We start from the raw sequence: 18,905 nt of genomic DNA on the forward strand, positions 1-18,905 counted from the left end.
TTTTGATTATTATCTGGCTGGAGGATATTTTTTTCTGGTCACGTCTATATGGTGCTTTGTAGGCTTCATCTATGTTCATGATCATTTCTTTTTTGGTTAGGGAAGTTTTCTTCTATAATTTTCTTGATATTTACTGGATGTTTAAGTTGGGAATCTTCGCTCTCTTCTATATGTATTTTCTGTAGGTTTTGTCTTCTCCTTGTGTCCTGGATTTCCTGGATGTTTTGGGTTAGGGATTTCTGCATTTTGCATTTTCTTTGACTGTTGTGTCACTAATTTCTTTGGTATCTTCTGCACCTGAGATTCTCTTTTCTATCTCTTGTATTCTGTTGGTGTTATTTGCATCTGTGACTCCTGATCTCTTTCCTAAGTTTTGTATCTCCAGGGTTGTCTCTCTTTGTGATTTCTTTATTGTTTCTCTTTCTATTTTGAGATCCTGCATTGTTTTGTTCAATTTCTTTACCTGTTTGGTTGTGTTTTCCTTTAATTCCTTAAGAGATGTTTTTGTTTCCTCTTTAAGGCCTTCTAATTTTTTACCTGTGTTGTCCTATATTTCTTTAAAGGAGTTATATATTTCCTTCCTAATGTCCTCTATTATTATTTGAGATGTGGTTTTAAATCAAAATCTTGCTTTTCCAGTGTTATGGGGTATCCAGGACATGTTGTAGTTGGCGAATTGTGTTCTAATGATGCCAAGTAGCTTTGGTTTCTGTTGCTTATGTTCTGATGCTCGGCTCTTGCCATTTGGTTACCTCTAGTGTTACCTGCCCTTTCTGTCTCTTACTGGAGCCTCTCTGGTGATCCTGGTTGTGTCAGTACTCCTCAAAGTCCAGCTGTCTCTGTGATCCTATGATTCTATGATCCTGTTATTCTGAGATCTTGGGTGTGTCAGAACTCCTGGGAGTCAAGCTTTATCAGCGTGTTGCAGGAGTTGGTGGGCAGCCAGAGCCCTGGGTCTGCTCCAGGCACAGGTTCAAGTTTGAAGGTATGAGAGCCTCTTGTTGGGCAGCGTTTGGTTTCCCTGGTTCCTGTGGGGGTCCCAGTTATGCTGGGTGCTGAGGAAGAAATTGTGGTCTCAAATATGATCTTGGCTGTGTCAGAGATTCAGTGCTTCTGGTTGTGTCTGATCCCCTGGCAATCTAGCTTTCTCTGTGATCCTGTGATTCTGGTTGTCTCAGAGCAACTCTGATCCTGGGCATGTTAAAGTGCCTGGGAGTTGGCTTCCTCTGGGTGTTGTCGGAGTAATTGCAGAGTCAGTGCCCAAGGTCTGCTCAAGACTCTGTCTGAGACCAGAAGAAACCCATTCTCTGGCCGGGATGGGGTTCCTGAGTTCCTGGGGACCCAGTTACACTGAGTGTTGGGTCAGGCGTTGGAGCAGATGCTGTGGCCCCTCCTGTAATCTTGGGTGCCCCAGAGCATCTGAGAGTCGGGTGCCCTTTTGGTGTTGTAGGGGTGGGTGCAGAGACAGTGCCCAATGTCTGTTCAAGGCACTGGTTCCGACCAGAAAGGACTTGTGCCACTTGCTGGATGGGGGTTACTGAGTACCTGGATCTCAGGGGTCCCAGTTACGTCAGGTGTTGGGGCAATTTTTGTGGCCTCCTCTCCTCTGATCCTGGGAGTGTTCGAGCATCTGGGAGTCAGGCTTCATCTGGATGATATGGGAGTAGGTGAGAAGCCAGTGCCCAAGGTCCGGTGAAGGCACTGGTTAAGACTTGAAGGACCACAGTCTCCTTTTCTCTTTGGAAATAAAATTTTGTCCAAATTATGACAAGGCAATTTATAGGCACCAAACTGCTTAAATTAAAATGACATTAGTACATGGATCTAACAGGAATTTTCCTAAACTTGTTTCATTAGGTATACTCGTCCATCTCTCTTCAAAAATGTTTTGCATGTATATATTTTGAAGCCTTCCAGCAATGAAATTAAAGCTCTAAGACTCAAAAAATCTTTTTCAGTTTTTTGTTATTTCATTTCACAAAATTAAAAACAACTGATTGTTTTACTTTAAGTAAAAATAAATCTATACTATGTCATTTTGATAGTAACTATGGATCAGACTCATTTTCAATAAATAATATTATTCAAATTCCTATAACTTTATTTTAATTTTAAGAAAATATTTGTACATTTTAAAGAGGTAAATGAGGGGATAGAATGCCAAATTTCTTTCTTTATTAATCATATTTAACCCTTGTGAATATTCACATAGAAAACAAAGACACTTTTAATTCAAGCATTTTAATATTACTTAAGATTCCCTAAAATGCATTACAGGATTTAATTATTGTTGTAGTTAATGCATGACTTAAAAGAAAAGAGATTTCAAAAACATTTGCTGGATTGAAGAACAAACCTCTAAAATAAACGTTCAAATTTAATTTATATTTACTTAAACCTGAGAAAATAATGGCTTATAATCAAATTAGGAAATGAAAGAGGACTGCCTGACTCAGTTCTTACACATTGTAATAACGAAATCTGGCTCTTTCCTATGTCCTCATATTGTATATGAAATTAATTTATGAGTCTTACAATGTCACATGACTTACAACAACCTGTTTGTACCTACTTTGTATTCTGTTATTTATTTGCATATATATTCCTATTACTTACAGTAGTTTTCAGATCTTTGCTTATTATATTAAATTTCCACTTGCTTTGAAGTTCTGAGTTATATAATAAAAATCATGGTGCTTGTTATTATATGCAGTTGCAAATGTTGCAACAACACATAGAATATTCAAATATTTATTGAATAAATAACCAAGAATGCCAAACTGAACAATTAAAGTTAGCATGCTATTTATAGAACATAGGCACATTTCTTTCAAAGATTGGTATGAACAGTTCAAATACATTAATATTAAAAAGAATTTGCTTATAGCCATGAATTTTACTAATCTTTTGATACATAATTTTGTAATTCTATATATTATTTTTTTATAAATATAACTTTACCTGTGATGAGTAAGTCTGTTTGCTGAGATAATCTAGTTCTCAACAATGCTAAATATTTTAAGTGCATTCTAAACTTTTCATTTCATTCATGTTTATTTTGTTTCTTATTTATAAGTATGAATACTTAAACATTGTTTTATTTCATCTTCTTATAGAATAGAAAGGTTAAAAAATTCTTGATTAGTGTAAAAGCAAATGATCTAGTTTTACTTTCAATCTATTTGATGTCAATTTTTAAACCAGTTATGTATGAAACTATTCTGCATGTCATTCTTAGTCTCTTCAGCATCTTTCCTGAATCTTTCATGAGCTGTGATAAAAAGAGGCTCATCAGTAATGAAAATGTACAATATATATTTGTCCACTAACTCTGTATTAAAGCATTTGATTCTATAGCATAGATCACAAGGTAAGGAATAGAAGTAATTCATTTCTGGTGTTTCAATGTGGAAAACCATTGCAAGCAACAGGAAAAAAATCAAGAATAACAGAAAATAATATATCTGTAATAAATGCATGGGTCTTGTATGTTAACTTTTAAAATTACACACTTGAAAGATGCAATTCAAGGGGCAGGAAGAATACTATTGCTAAAAGGAGGCTAATGTTTGAAATTCCATAATTTACCTCTTGGCATCACACTTTGATTTATATTAACATGCAGAGGCCCCGAGGTTGGTAACACTTCAAGTAGTTATGAATAAATTTGTCTTAGTGTGAGTTAAAAAAAAAACAAAAAAAAAGCATATTTTTCAGGGATAGAAAAATAGGTCAATGTGAGATTTGCATAATAATGACACTGATGAGTAAGACATTTGCAGTAAAAGTACAAAGAAGCCAAATTCACCCTTTAAATGTCTTTTGTAAATTTTCTGTTTCCAGGTACAACAATAAATGTCTTCTTTACACTCTTGAATTATTATTTCTTCATTGATTCCTAAGTAAGACAAAAGACCAATAGTTTAATAACTTAGTTCATATGTGTATATATATATAAATAAGTATAATTGGGATATGGTGGGACCTTCAGGAAGAATATTAGAAGAAACTGTTAGCCAATTAGGCAGAAGCTTAAAGTAGATTTTGGAACCCTGGATAGTTCCTTTTGTTTGTATGTTTGTTTGTTTATTTTGCTTTCTGGATATGTCATGTTCTTCATGTGTTCAAAGTTATTGCAAGCTAATGATTCCTAGATGTAATAGAAAAAATAATATGTGCATATTTAACAATGACATGCTTGTTTCCATTCTTAATTTTGGTACATTAAGCTATTTGATTTGGGTCATGCTTCATAACCTCATTATCTTAATCTCCTTTTCAAAAGACTTCTCTAAGAAATAAATGAAATAATTTGCATATGTACAAATTGTGTCTGTATGTCAGTTAAATTCAATCAATGGTATCAGTAATCATGTCAATTATATCAATGATCATAATAATAAAATGACAATGTAACTTTTTCAGCAAAAGCTTTGGCAAAAATAAGAATTATTGTGAATTAGTATGATATATATCATTAATAATTCCATGGTGATTTTAAAAATTAAAGCATAAAATAAGGCAATAACCAATAAACAATTCCTCCAAGTTTAAGGGCCTTACATATCATATCATTAAGTAAGACTGTTCTCATATAATTTTCCTTATATATAAAAATGTTCTTTCAGCTTGTTTTATTTTGAACATTGATATTTATACATATGTATAAACCTATGAACATATAAAGGCAGATGTTAATCCAGGATAAGAAATAATGAAGACATTTCTCTTAAAATTCAATTAGAAAATCACTAATTAATCCAGTTTCTTCATATGTCTTTAAATAACTACAACTTCAATGAAATGATTCTTTCAACTAAACATAGAGAGCATCCACTTATATGGTTAAATAATCAGTAGTCAGAATCTCTTACTGGACCTTCTTGTTGAAGAGAGTGGCAATTAATGGTGTTTTCTTTTAAATAGACATGAGAAATCTATTATATCAACACCCCTAATCTAAATGGTAATTAGAGTGAACAACTGTTTAAATAACTACTTCTACCAAACATGGTACTTGAAAAGAAAACTAGGCTGCCGCAGAGAGCTCATAGGCAGCACCCTATGCGCAAACTTGAGCCTCGGGACCACAGGTAAGACCAACTTTCTGCTGCAAGAGATCTGGCTGAAGAACTTAGGACACACAGAGACAAAATTCCTCTAGGACCGGGCACTTCCTGTGTTTACGTGGAGTCCCAAACCCGCAGATCCCTGCCCGCAGCAGCTCTCTGCTCCCAGACACTGTGGGAGAGAGATCTCACCGCCTGGTCAGGTGGGCACTCCTGAGGCTGCAGAGCAGAAGAGACCACCAACACTGCCCACCCCTGTCCATATCCCTGGCCCAAGAGGAAATTGTATACGGCCTCTGGGTTCCAGTGGGGGAGGGCCCAGGAGCAGCAGGACCCCTGCGCATGAGACACCGCCGGAACCTGAAAGGACAGACCGGATAAACAGTTCTCTGCACCCAAATCACGTGGGAGGGAGAGCTAAACCTACAGAGAGGCAGACACGCCTGGGAAACCAGAAGAGACTGCACTCTGCACACATCTCTGACGCCAGAGGGAAACACCCCACAAGCAAACTTGAGCCTCAGGACCACAGGTAAGACCAACATTTCTGTTGCAAGTGAGCTGTCTGGTGAACTCCAGACACAGGCACACAGGAACAGCTGAAGTCCTGTAGATAGGAAAAATTACACGCCCGAAAGCAGAACACTCTGTCCCCATAACTGGCTGAAAGAAAACAGGAAAACAGGTCTACAGCACTCCTGACACACAGGCTTATAGGACAGTCTAGCCACTGTCAGAAATAGCAGAACAAAGTAACACTAGAGATAATCTGATGGCGAGAGGCAAGCGCAGGAACCCAAGCAACAGAAACCAAGACTACATGGCATCATCGTAGCCCAATTCTCCCAACAAAGCAAACACGGAATATCCAAACACACCAGAAAAGCAAAATCTAGTTTGAAAATCATATTTGATCATGATGCTAGAAGATTTCAAGAAAGACGTGAAGAACTCCCTTAGAGAAACAAAGGAAAACATTAATAAACAAGTAGAAGCCTACACAGAGGAATCGCAAAAATTCCTGAAAGAATTCCAGGAAAACATAAATAAACAAATAGAAGCCCATAGAGAGGAGTCACAAAAATCCCTGAAAGAATTCCAGGAAAACACAATCAAACAGAAGAAGGAATTAAAAATGGAAATAGAAGCAATCAAGAAAGAACATATGGAAACAACCCTGGATATAGAAAACCCAAAAGAAGAGACAAGGAGCTGTAGATATGAGCTTTACCAACAGAATACAAGAGATGGAAGAGAGAATCTCAGGAGCAGAAGATTCCATAGAAATCATTGACACAACTGTCAAAGATAATGTAAAGCGGAAAAAGCTACTGGTCCAAAACATACAGGAAATCCAGGATTCAATGAGAAGATCAAACCTAAAGATAATAGGTATAGAAGAGAGTGAAGACTCCCAGCTTAAAGGCCAGTAAATATCTTCAAAAAATCATAGAAGAAAACTTCCCTAACCTAAAAAAAGAGATATCTATAGGCATAAAAGAAGCCTACAGAACTCCAAATAGATTGGACCAGAAAAGAAACACCTCCCGTCGCTTCCTGGTTGCTGCCGCTGCAGAGAGCCCCTGGGCAGCACCCCACGAGCGAACATGAGCCTCGGGACCACAGGTAAGACCAAATTTTCTGCTGCAAGAAAGCTGCCTGGTGAGCTTGGGACACACGGAAGCAGAATTTCTCTAGAACCGGGCACGTTCTGTGTTTACCGGAAGTCCCACACCCGCGGATCCCGGCCCGCAGCAGCTCTCTGCTCCCAGACCCGGTGAGAGAGAGACCCAACCGCCTGGTCAGGTGGGCACTCCTGAGGCTGCAGAGCGGAAGAGACCACCAACACTGCTCACCCCTGCCCACATCAATGGCCCAAGAGGAAACTGTATAAGGCCTCTGGGCTCCCGTGAGGGAGGGCCCAGGAGCGGCAGGACCCCTGCCAGAGACACCGCCGGACCCTGAAGGAAACAGACCGGATAAACAGTTCTCTGCACCCAAATCCCGTGGGAGGGAGAGCTAAACCTTCAGAGAGGCAGACAAGCCTGGGAAACCAGAAGAGACTGCTCCCTGCACACACATCTCGGACGCCAGAGGAAAAAGCCAAAGACCATCTGGAACCCTGGTGCACTGAAGCTCCCGGAAGGGGCGGCACAGGTCTTCCTGGTTGCTGCCGCTGCAGAGAGCCCCTGGGCAGCACCCCACGAGCGAACTTGAGCCTCGGGACCACAGGTAAGACCAAATTTTCTGCTGCAAGAAAGCTGCCTGGTGAGCTTGGGACACACGGAAGCAGAATTTCTCTAGAACCGGGCACGTTCTGTGTTTACCGGAAGTCCCACACCCGCGGATCCTGGCCCGCAGCAGCTCTCTGCTCCCAGACCCGGTGAGAGAGAGACCCAACCGCCTGGTCAGGTGGGCACTCCTGAGGCTGCAGAGCGGAAGAGACCACCAACACTGCTCACCCCTGCCCACATCCCTGGCCCAAGAGGAAACTGTATAAGGCCTCTGGGCTCCCGTGGGGGAGGGCCCAGGAGCGGCATGACCCCTGCCAGAGACACCGCCGGACCCTGAAGGAAACAGACCGGATAAACAGTTCTCTGCACCCAAATCCCGTGGGAGGGAGAGCTAAACCTTCAGAGAGGCAGACAAGCCTGGGAAACCAGAAGAGACTGCTCCCTGCACACACATCTCGGACGCCAGAGGAAAAAGCCAAAGACCATCTGGAACCCTGGTGCACTGAAGCTCCCGGAAGGGGCGGCACAGGTCTTCCTGGTTGCTGCAGCTGCAGAGAGCCCCTGGACAGCACCCCACGAGCAAACCTGAGCCTCAGGACCACAGGTAAGACCAAATTTTCTGCTGCAAGAAAGCTGCCTGGTGAACTCAAGACACAGGCCCACAGGAACAGCTGAAGACCTGTAGAGAGGAAAAACTACACGCCCGAAAGCAGAACACTCTGTCCCCATAACTGACTGAAAGAGAGGAAAACAGGTCTACAGCACTCCTGACACACAGGCTTATAGGACAGTCTAGCCACTGTCAGAAATAGCAGAACAAAGTAACACTAGAGATAATCTGATGGCGAGAGGCAAGCGCAGGAAGCCAAGCAACAGAAACCAAGACTACATGCCATCATCGGAGCCCAATTCTCCCACCAAAACAAACATGGAATATCCAAACACACCAGAAAAGCAAGATCTAGTTTCAAAATCATATTTGATCATGATGCTGGAGGACTTCAGGAAAGACCTGAACACACTTAGGGAAGCACAGGAAAACATTAATAAACAAGTAAAAGCCTACAGAGAGGAATCGCAAAAATCCCTGAAAGAATTCCAGGAAAACACAATCAAACAGTTGAAGGAATTAAAAATGGAAATAGAAGCAATCAAGAAAGAACACATGGAAACAACCCTGGATATAGAAAACCAAAAGAAGAGACAAGGAGCTGTAGATACAAGCTTCACTAACAGAATACAAGAGATGGAAGAGAGAATCTCAGGAGCAGAAGATTCCATAGAAATCATTGACTCAACTGTCAAAGATAATGTAAAGCGGAAAAAGCTACTGGTCCAAAACATACAGGAAATCCAGGACTCAATGAGAAGATCAAACCTAAGGATAATAGGTATAGAAGAGAGTGAAGACTCCCAGCTCAAAGGACCAGTAAATATCTTCAACAAAATCATAGAAGAAAACTTCCCTAACCTAAAAACAGAGAAACCCATAGACATACAGGAAGCCTACAGAACTCCAAATAGATTGGACCAGAAAAGAAACACCTCCCGTCACATAATTGTCAAAACACCAAACGCACAAAATAAAGAAAGAATATTAAAAGCAGTAAGGGAAAAAGGTCAAGTAACATATAAAGGGAGACCTATCAGAATCACACCAGACTCTCGCCAGAAACTATGAAGGCCAGAAGATCCTGGACTGATGTTATACAGACCCTAAGAGAACACAAATGCCAGCCCAGATTACTGTATCCAGCAAAACTCTCAATTAACATTGATGGAGAAACCAAGATATTCCATGACAAAACCAAATTTACACAATATCTTTCTACAAATCCAGCACTACAAAGGATAATAAATGGTAAAGCCCAACATAAGGAGGCAAGCTATACCCTAGAAGAAGCAAGAAACTAATCGTCTTGGCAACAAAACAAAGAGAATGAAAGCACACAAACATAACCTCACATCAAATATGAATATAACGGGAAGCAATAATCACTATTCCTTAATATCTCTCAATATCAATGGCCTCAACTCCCCAATAAAAAGACATAGATTAACAAACTGGATACGCAACGAGGACCCTGCATTCTGCTGCCTACAGGAAACACACCTCAGAGACAAAGACAGACACTACCTCAGAGTGAAAGGCTGGAAAACAACTTTCCAAGCAAATGGTCAGAAGAAGCAAGCAGGAGTAGCCATTCTAATATCAAATAAAATCAATTTCCAACTAAAAGTCATCAAAAAAGATAAGGAAGGACACTTCATATTCATCAAAGGAAAAATCAACCAAGATGAACTCTCAATCCTAAATATCTATGCCCCAAATACAAGGGCACCTACATACGTAAAAGAAACCTTACTAAAGCTCAAAACACACATTGCACCTCACACAATAATAGTGGGAGATTTCAACACCCCACTCTCATCAATGGACAGATCATGGAAACAGAAATTAAACAGTGATGTAGACAGACTAAGAGAAGTCATGAGCCAAATGGACTTAACGGATATTTATAGAACATTCTATCCTAAAGCAAAAGGATATACCTTCTTCTCAGCTCCTCATGGTACTTTCTCCAAAATTGACCATATACTTGGTCAAAAAACGGGCCTCAACAGGTACAGAAAGATAGAAATAATCCCATGCGTGCTATCGGACCACCACGGCCTAAAACTGGTCTTCAATAACAATAAGGGAAGAATGCCCACATATACGTGGAAATTGAACAATGCTCTACTCAATGATAACCTGGTCAGGGAAGAAATAAAGAAAGAAATTAAAAACTTTTTAGAATTTAATGAAAATGAAGATACAACATACTCAAACTTATGGGACACAATGAAAGCTGTGCTAAGAGGAAAACTCATAGCGCTGAGTGCCTGCAGAAAGAAACAGGAAAGAGCATATGTCAGCAGCTTGACAGCACACCTAAAAGCTCTAGAACAAAAAGAAGCAAATACACCCAGGAGGAGTAGAAGGCAGGAAATAATCAAACTCAGAGCTGAAATCAACCAAGTAGAAACAAAAAGGACCATAGAAAGAATCAACAGAACCAAAAGTTGGTTCTTTGAGAAAATCAACAAGATAGATAAACCCTTAGCCAGACTAACGAGAGGACACAGAGAGTGTGTCCAAATTAACAAAATCAGAAATGAAAAGGGAGACATAACTACAGATTCGGAGGAAATTCAAAAAATCATCAGATCTTACTATAAAAACCTATATTCAACAAAATTTGAAAATCTTCAGGAAATGGACAATTTCCTAGACAGATACCAGGTATCGAAGTTAAGTCAGGAACAGATAAACCAGTTAAACAACCCCATAACTCCTAAGGAAATAGAAGCAGTCATTAAAGGTCTCCCAACCAAAAAGAGCCCAGGTCCAGACGGGTTTAGTGCAGAATTCTATCAAACCTTCATAGAAGACCTCATACCAATATTATCCAAACTATTCCACAAAATTGAAACAGATGGAGCCCTACCGAATTCCTTCTACGAAGCCACAATTACTCTTATACCTAAACCACACAAAGACACAACAAAGAAAGAGAACTTCAGACCAATTTCCCTTATGAATATCGACGCAAAAATACTCAATAAAATTCTGGCAAACCGAATCCAAGAGCACATCAAAACAATCATCCACCATGATCAAGTAGGCTTCATCCCAGGCATGCAGGGATGGTTTAATATACGGAAAACCATCAACGTGATCCATTATATAAACAAACTGAAAGAACAGAACCACATGATCATTTCATTAGATGCTGAGAAAGCATTTGACAAAATTCAACACCCCTTCATGATAAAAGTCCTGGAAAGAATAGGAATTCAAGGCCCATACCTAAACATAGTAAAAGCCATATACAGCAAACCAGTTGCTAACATTAAACTAAATGGAGAGAAACTTGAAGCAATCCCACTAAAATCAGGGACTAGACAAGGCTGCCCACTCTCTCCCTACTTATTCAATATAGTTCTTGAAGTTCTAGCCAGAGCAATCAGACAACAAAAGGAGATCAAAGGGATACAGATCGGAAAAGAAGAGGTCGAAATATCACTATTTGCAGATGACATGATAGTATATTTAAGTGATCCCAAAAGTTCCACCAGAGAACTACTAAAGCTGACAAACAACTTCAGCAAAGTGGCTGGGTATAAAATTAACTCAAATAAATCAGTTGCCTTCCTCTATACAAAAGAGAAACAAGCCGAGAAAGAAATTAGGGAAACGACACCCTTCATAATAGACCCAAATAATATAAAGTACCTCGGTGTGACTTTAACCAAGCAAGTAAAAGATCTGTACAATAAGAACTTCAAGACACTGAGGAAAGAAATTGAAGAAGACCTCAGAAGATGGAAAGATCTCCCATGCTCATGGATTGGCAGGATTAATATGGTAAAAATGGCCATTTTACCAAAAGCAATCTACAGATTCAATGCAATCCCCATCAAAATACCAATCCAATTCTTCAAAGAGTTAGACAGAACAATTTGCAAATTCATCTGGAATAACAAAAAACCCAGGATAGCTAAAGCTATCCTCAACAATAAAAGGACTTCAGGGGGAATCACTATCCCTGAACTCAAGCAGTATTACAGAGCAATAGTGATAAAAACTGCATGGTATTGGTACAGAGACAGACAGATAGACCAATGGAATAGAATTGAAGACCCAGAAATGAACCCACACACCTATGGTCACTTGATTTTTGACAAAGGAGCCAAAACCATCCAATGGAAAAAAGATAGCATTTTCAGCAAATGGTGCTGGTTCAACTGGAGGGCAACATGTAGAAGAATGCAGATCGATCCATGCTTATCACCCTGTACAAAGCTTAAGTCCAAGTGGATCAAGGACCTCCACATCAAACCAGACACACTCAAACTAATAGAAGAAAAACTAGGGAAGCATCTGGAACACATGGGCACTGGAAAAAATTTCCTGAACAAAACACCAATGGCTTATGCTCTAAGATCAAGAATCGACAAATGGGATCTCATAAAACTGCAAAGCTTCTGTAAGGCAAAGGACACTGTGGTTAGGACAAAACGGCAACCAACAGATTGGGAAAAGATCTTTACCAATCCTACAACAGATAGAGGCCTTATTTCCAAAATATACAAAGAACTCAAGAAGTTAGACCGCAGGGAAACAAATAACCCTATTAAAAAATGGGGTTCAGAGCTAAACAAAGAATTCACAGCTGAGGAATGCCGAATGGCGGAGAAACACCTAAAGAAATGTTCAACATCTTTAGTCATAAGGGAAATGCAAATCAAAACAACCCTGAGATTTCACCTCACACCAGTGCGATTGGCTAAGATCAAAAACTCAGGTGACAGCAGATGCTGGCGAGGATGTGGAGAAAGAGGAACACTCCTCCATTGTTGGTGGGATTGCAGACTGGTAAAACCATTCTGGAAATCAGTCTGGAGGTTCCTCAGAAAATTGGACATTGAACTGCCTGAGGATCCAGCTATACCTCTCTTGGGCATATACCCAAAAGATGCCTCAACATATAAAAGAGACACTTGCTCCACTATGTTCATCGCAGCCTTATTTATAATAGCCAGAAAATGGAAAGAACCCAGATGCCCTTCAACAGAGGAATGGATACAGAAAATGTGGTACATCTACACAATGGAATATTACTCAGCTATCAAAAACAACGAGTTTATGAAATTCGTAGGCAAATGGTTGGAACTGGAAAATATCATCCTGAGTGAGCTAACCCAATCACAGAAAGACATACATGGTATGCACTCATTGATAAGTGGCTATTAGCCCAAATGCTTGAATTACCCTAGATCCCTAGAACAAACGAAACTCAAGACGGATGATCAAAATGTGAATGCTTCACTCCTTCTTTAAATGAGGAAAAAGAATACCCTTGGCAGGGAAGGGAGAGGCAAAGATTAAAACAGAGACTAAAGGAACACCCATTCAGAGCCTGCCCCACATGTGGCCCATACATATACAGCCACCCAATTAGACAAGATGGATGAAGCAAAGAAGTGCAGACCGACAGGAGCGGGATGTAGATCGCTCCTGAGAGACACAGCCAGAATACAGCAAATATAGAGGCGAATGCCAGCAGCAAACCACTGAACTGAGAATAGGTCCCCTATTGAAGGAATCAGAGAAAGAACTGGAAGAGCTTGAAGGGGCTCGAGACCCCAAAAGTACAACAATGCCAAGCAACCAGAGCTTCCAGGGACTAAGCCACTACCTAAAGACTATACATGGACTGACCCTGGACTCTGACCCCATAGGTAGCAATGAATATCCTAGTAAGAGCACCAGTGGAAGGGGAAGCCCTGGGTCCTGCTAAGACTGAACCCCCAGTGAACTAGTCTATGGGGGGAGGGCGGCAATGGGGGGAGGGTTGGGAGGGGAACTCCCATAAGGAAGGGGAGGGGGGAGGGGGATGTTTGCCCGGAAACCGGGAAAGGGAATAACACTCGAAATGTATATAAGAAATACTCAAGTTAATAAAAAAAAAAAAAACAAAAAACAAAAAACAAAAAAAAAAAGAAAATATCTTTTGAAACTGCTACAATGTATAATAAAATTATAGTAAAGCAAAAAAAAAAAAAAAAAAAAAAAAGAAACACCTCCCGTCACATAATAGTCAAAACACCAAATGCACAAAATAAAAAAAGAATATTAAAAGCAGTAAGGGAAAAAGGTCAAGTAACATATGAAGGCAGACCTATCAGAATCACACCAGACTTTTCGCCAGAAACTATGAAAGCCAGGAGATCCTGGACAGATGTCATACAGACCCTAAGAGAACACAAACACCACCCAGGTTACTGTATCCTGCAAAACTCTCAATTAACATAGATGGAGAAACCAAGATATTCCATGACAAAACCAAATTTACACAATATCTTTCTACAAATCCAGCACTACAAAGGATAATAAATGGTAAAGCCCAACATAAGGAGGCAAGCTATACCCTAGAAGAAGCAAGAAACTAATCGTCTTGGCAACAAAACAAAGATAAGAAAAGCACACAAACATAACCTTACATCCAAATATGAATATAACAGGAAGCAATAATCACTATTCCTTAATATCTCTCAACATCAATGACCTCAACTCTCCAATAAAAAGATATAGATTAACAAACAGGATACGCAACAAGGACCCTGAATTCTGCTGCCTACAGGAAACACACCTCAGAGACAAAGACAGAGACTACCTCAGAGTGAAAGGCTGGAAAACAACTTTCCAAGCAAATGGTCAGAAGAAGCAAGCTGGAGTAGCCATTCTAATATCAAATAAAATCAATTTTCAACTAAAATTCATCAAAAAAGATAAGAAGGACACTTCATATTCATCAAAGAAAAAATCCACCAAGATGAACTCTCAATTCTAAATAACTATGCCCCAAATACGAGGGCACCTACATATGTAAAAGAAAACTTACTAATGCTCAAAACACACATTGCACCTCACACAATGATAGTAGGAGACTTCAACACTCCACTCTCATCAATGGACAGATCATGGAAACAGAAATTAAACAAAGACGTAGACAGACTAAGAGAAGTCATGAGCCAAATGGACTTAACAGATATTTATAGAACATTCTACCCTAAAGCAAAAGGATATACCTTCTTCTCAGCTCCTCATTGTACTTTCTCCAAAATTGACCATATAATTGGTCAAAAAACGGGTCTCAACAGGTACAGAAAGATAGAAATAATCCCATGTGTGCTATCGGACCACCACGGCCTAAAACTGGTCTTCAATAACAATAAGGGAAGAATGCCCACATATACGTGGAAATTGAACAATGCTCTACTCAATGATAACCCGGTCAAGGAAGAAATAAAGAAAGAAATTAAAGACTTTTATAATTTAATGAAAATGAAGGTACAACATACCCAAACTTATGGGACACAATGAAAGCTGGGCTAAGAGGAAAACTCATAGCGCTGAGTTCCTGTAGAAAGAAACAGGAAAGAGCATATGTCAGCAGCTTGACAACACACCTAAAATCTCTAGGACAAAAAGAAGCAAACAAACCCAGGAGGAGTAGAAGGCAGAAAATAATCAAACTCAGAGCTGAAATCAACCAAGTAGAAACAAAAAGGACCATAGAAAGAATCAAGAGAACCAAAGGTTGGTTCTTTGAGAAAATCAACAAGATAGATAAACCCTTAGCCAGACTAACAAGAGGACACAGAGAGTGTATCCAAATTAACAAAATCATAAATGAAAAGGGAGACATAATTACAGATTCAGAGTAAATCCAAAAAATCATCAGATCTTACTACAAAAGCCTATATTCAACGAAACTTGAAAATCTCCAGGAAATGGATAATTTCCTAGACAGATACCAGGTATGGAATTTAAATCAGGAACAGATAAAGCAGTTAAACAACCCCATAACTCCTAAGGAAATAGAAGCAGTCATTAAAGTTCTCCCAACCAAAAAGAGCCCAGGCAGGACAGGTTTAGTGCAGAATTCTATCAGACCTTCATAGAAGACCTCATACCAATATTATCCAAACTATTCCACAAAATTGAAACAGATGGAGCACTACCGAATTCCTTCTATGAAGCCACAATTACTCTTATACCTAAACCACACAAAGACCCAATAAAGAAAGAGTACTTCAGACCAATTTCCCTTATGAATATCGACGCAAAATGCTCAATAAAATTCTGGCAAACCGAATCCAAGAGCACATCAAAACAATCATCCACCATGATATAGTAGGCTTCATCCCAGGCATGCAGGGATGGTTTAATGTACGGAAAACCATCAACGTGATCCATTATGTATACAAACTGAAAGCACAACACCACATGATCATTTCATTATATGCTGAGAAAGCATTTGACAAAATTCAACACCCCTTCATGATAAAAGTCATGGAAAGAATAGGAATTCAAGGCCCATACCTAAACATAGTAAAAGCCATATACAGCAAACCAGTTGCTAACATTAAACTAAATGGAGAGAAACTTGAAGCAATCCCACTAAAATCAGGGACTAGACAAGGCTGCCCACTCTCTCCCTACTTATTCAATATATTTCTTGAAGTTCTAGCCAGAGGAATCAGACAACAAAAGGAGGTCAAGGGGATACAATTCGGAAAAGAAGAAGTCAAAATATCACTATTTGCAGATGATATGATAGTATATTTAAGTGATCCCAAAAGTTCCACCAGAGAACTACTAAAGCTGATAAACAACTTCAGCAAAGTGGCTGGGTATAAAATTAACTCAAATAAATCTGTAGCCTTCCTCTACACAAAAGAGAAAGAAGCCGAGAAAGAAATTAGGGAAACAGCACCCTTCATAATAGACCCAAATAATATAAAGTACCTCGGTGTGACTTTAACCAAGCAAGTAAAAGATCTGTACAATAAGAACTTCAAGACTCTGAAGAAAGAAATTGAAGAAGACCTCAGAAGATGGAAAGATCTCCCATGCTCATGGATTGGCAGGATTAATATAGTAAAAATGGACATTTTACCAAAAGCGATCTACAGATTCAATGCAATCCCCATCAAAATACCAATCCAATTCTTCAAAGAGTTAGACAGAACAATTTCCAAATTCATCTGGATTAACAAAATACCCAGGATAGCTAAAAGTATCCTCAACAATAAAAGGACTTCAGGGGAATCACTATTCCTGAACTCAAACAGTATTACAGAGCAATAGTGATAAAAACTGCATGGTATTGGTACAGAGACAGACAGATAGACCAATGGAACAGAATTGAAGACCCAGAAATGAAGCCACACACCTATGGGCATTTGATTTTTGACAAAGGAGCCAAAACCATCAAATGGAAAAAAGATAGCATTTTCAGCAAATAGTGCTGTTTCAACTGGAGGTCAACATGTAGAAGAATGCAGATCAATCCATGCTTATCACCCTGTACAAAGCTTAAGTCCAAATCGATCAAGGACCTCCACATCAAACCAGATACACTCAAACTAATAGAAGGAAAATGTCATAACTTAGATGAGTAGATATGAATTTTTGCCAGAGTCTTAGTGGAAAGTTACAAAAAATAGGTACCTATGAGTCATAGGTCATAGAATTGTATCTTTTACTTACAAAATTACAAAGTTAAAACTATAATTTTTGATATATAAAAGGCAGTATTCCTGAATAGAACACCAATTGTTCAGGTTCTAAGAAAATCAATTGACAAATGAGACCTCATGAAACCAAAAAGCTTCCATAAGGCAAAGGTTATAATCAATAGGACAAATCAGCCACCTAAAAATTGTATAAAGTTTTTCACCAACACTACATCCAATAGCAAACCAATGTGGATTGTTGTCTATATGCAGGTGAGGGAAGGCACAAAGTAAAGCAAGACCTTTAATCGGGGAGTGAAAGAGTAAGCTGGGCACAGAGTTTTGAAGATGAGAGAGAGAGAAAGAGGAGAAGAGGAGAAGAACCAAGATGGAGGCAGAGAAGGGCAACCCAGATCTGCGTAGCCTTAAAGGGCCACAGATAGTTAAGATTTTTTTCATAAGTGATAGATTTTTATAGGACAATTTGTCTTTTCTAGGAGGGCAATTTATATCAATATTAATTGGTCAGAGTTTAGTTTGTGGGCATTTTATGGGGTGAGTATTTACTGATATAAATCTGATTGATAAATTACAAGCTTATTGAGTTTTGATTTTAACTGGTTACTGAGAGTTGTGACTATAACCACAGTGGGACAGATGCAGGGAGTGTGAACAGAGTCTGCAGCAAGAGAGTTGAGAGATAGGTGGTCTCTGTATAGAACTGGCATGTCAGTGACCCACCTTGGAAACTAGACGGATTTACCTAGTGGGGTGGAGATGATTTGAGAGCTCTGGGCCAGAGAGTCTGCCAAATCTGGCTAACTGAGATAAAAATACCCCCACAGATGCCATATGGCCCTACAGTGCCAGTTACAGCATGGGATGATATATCCATTTTTATTTGTATTATTTACTAAAACAGACCTACAACTAAATATTGGGACTTGGAATTGAGCAGGCCAGAGGGGTCAAGAACATGACAAGAAGAACTAGAGTCAACTAAACTAGGCCCATGAGAGTCACAGACCAGGGACCATGTAGTGGCTGGAACTAGGTCTTTATATATTTCCAGAAGATATTCAACTTGGTCTTCTTGTAAAATACATACCAAATGGAACTGGGGCTGCCTTGGTCTCTGGTCCCTGCCATCAGACTCCCTTCCTCCTTTCTGGACTGCCTAGTTGGGTTATAGCCAGAGAGGATGTGCCTAGTCCTGCTGGAACACTATGTCCCAGAGAGTGGTGGTACCTTAGGGGTTCCCCATTCTCTGATGAGAAGATAAGGGGCAATGGGTTGAGGTATTTTTAAGGGGAGGAGGTAGAGGAAAGGAGGAAGAGTGAATGATTGTAATGTAATGTAAATTAAAAGTAAATTATTGGGGAAAATAATCCAGACATAAGTAATATTAACCAGACAAGGGCAATCAGTGTATTTAAAAGCAACTTCAGAATGGAAACACATTAGAACTTGCACTTTGTTAAAAATATGCAGGGCTAACAAAAATAAGGCTTGTCATTTCATGCCTCCTATC

The 18,905-nt window shown here is 39.4% G+C and overlaps 1 pseudogene; it reads left to right on the plus strand.

Annotated features, from left to right (window-relative positions):
- Positions 1 to 1,474: 1,474 nt before the first annotated feature.
- The window catches only part of Zc3h11a-ps1 (zinc finger CCCH-type containing 11A, pseudogene 1), a 105,389-nt pseudogene continuing 87,958 nt past the window's right edge, over positions 1,475 to 18,905 (plus strand).

This window comes from Rattus norvegicus, chromosome X (assembly GCF_021556685.1).
Source record: "Rattus norvegicus strain SHRSP/BbbUtx chromosome X, alternate assembly SHRSP_T2T, whole genome shotgun sequence".
Lineage (NCBI taxonomy): Eukaryota > Metazoa > Chordata > Mammalia > Rodentia > Muridae > Rattus > Rattus norvegicus.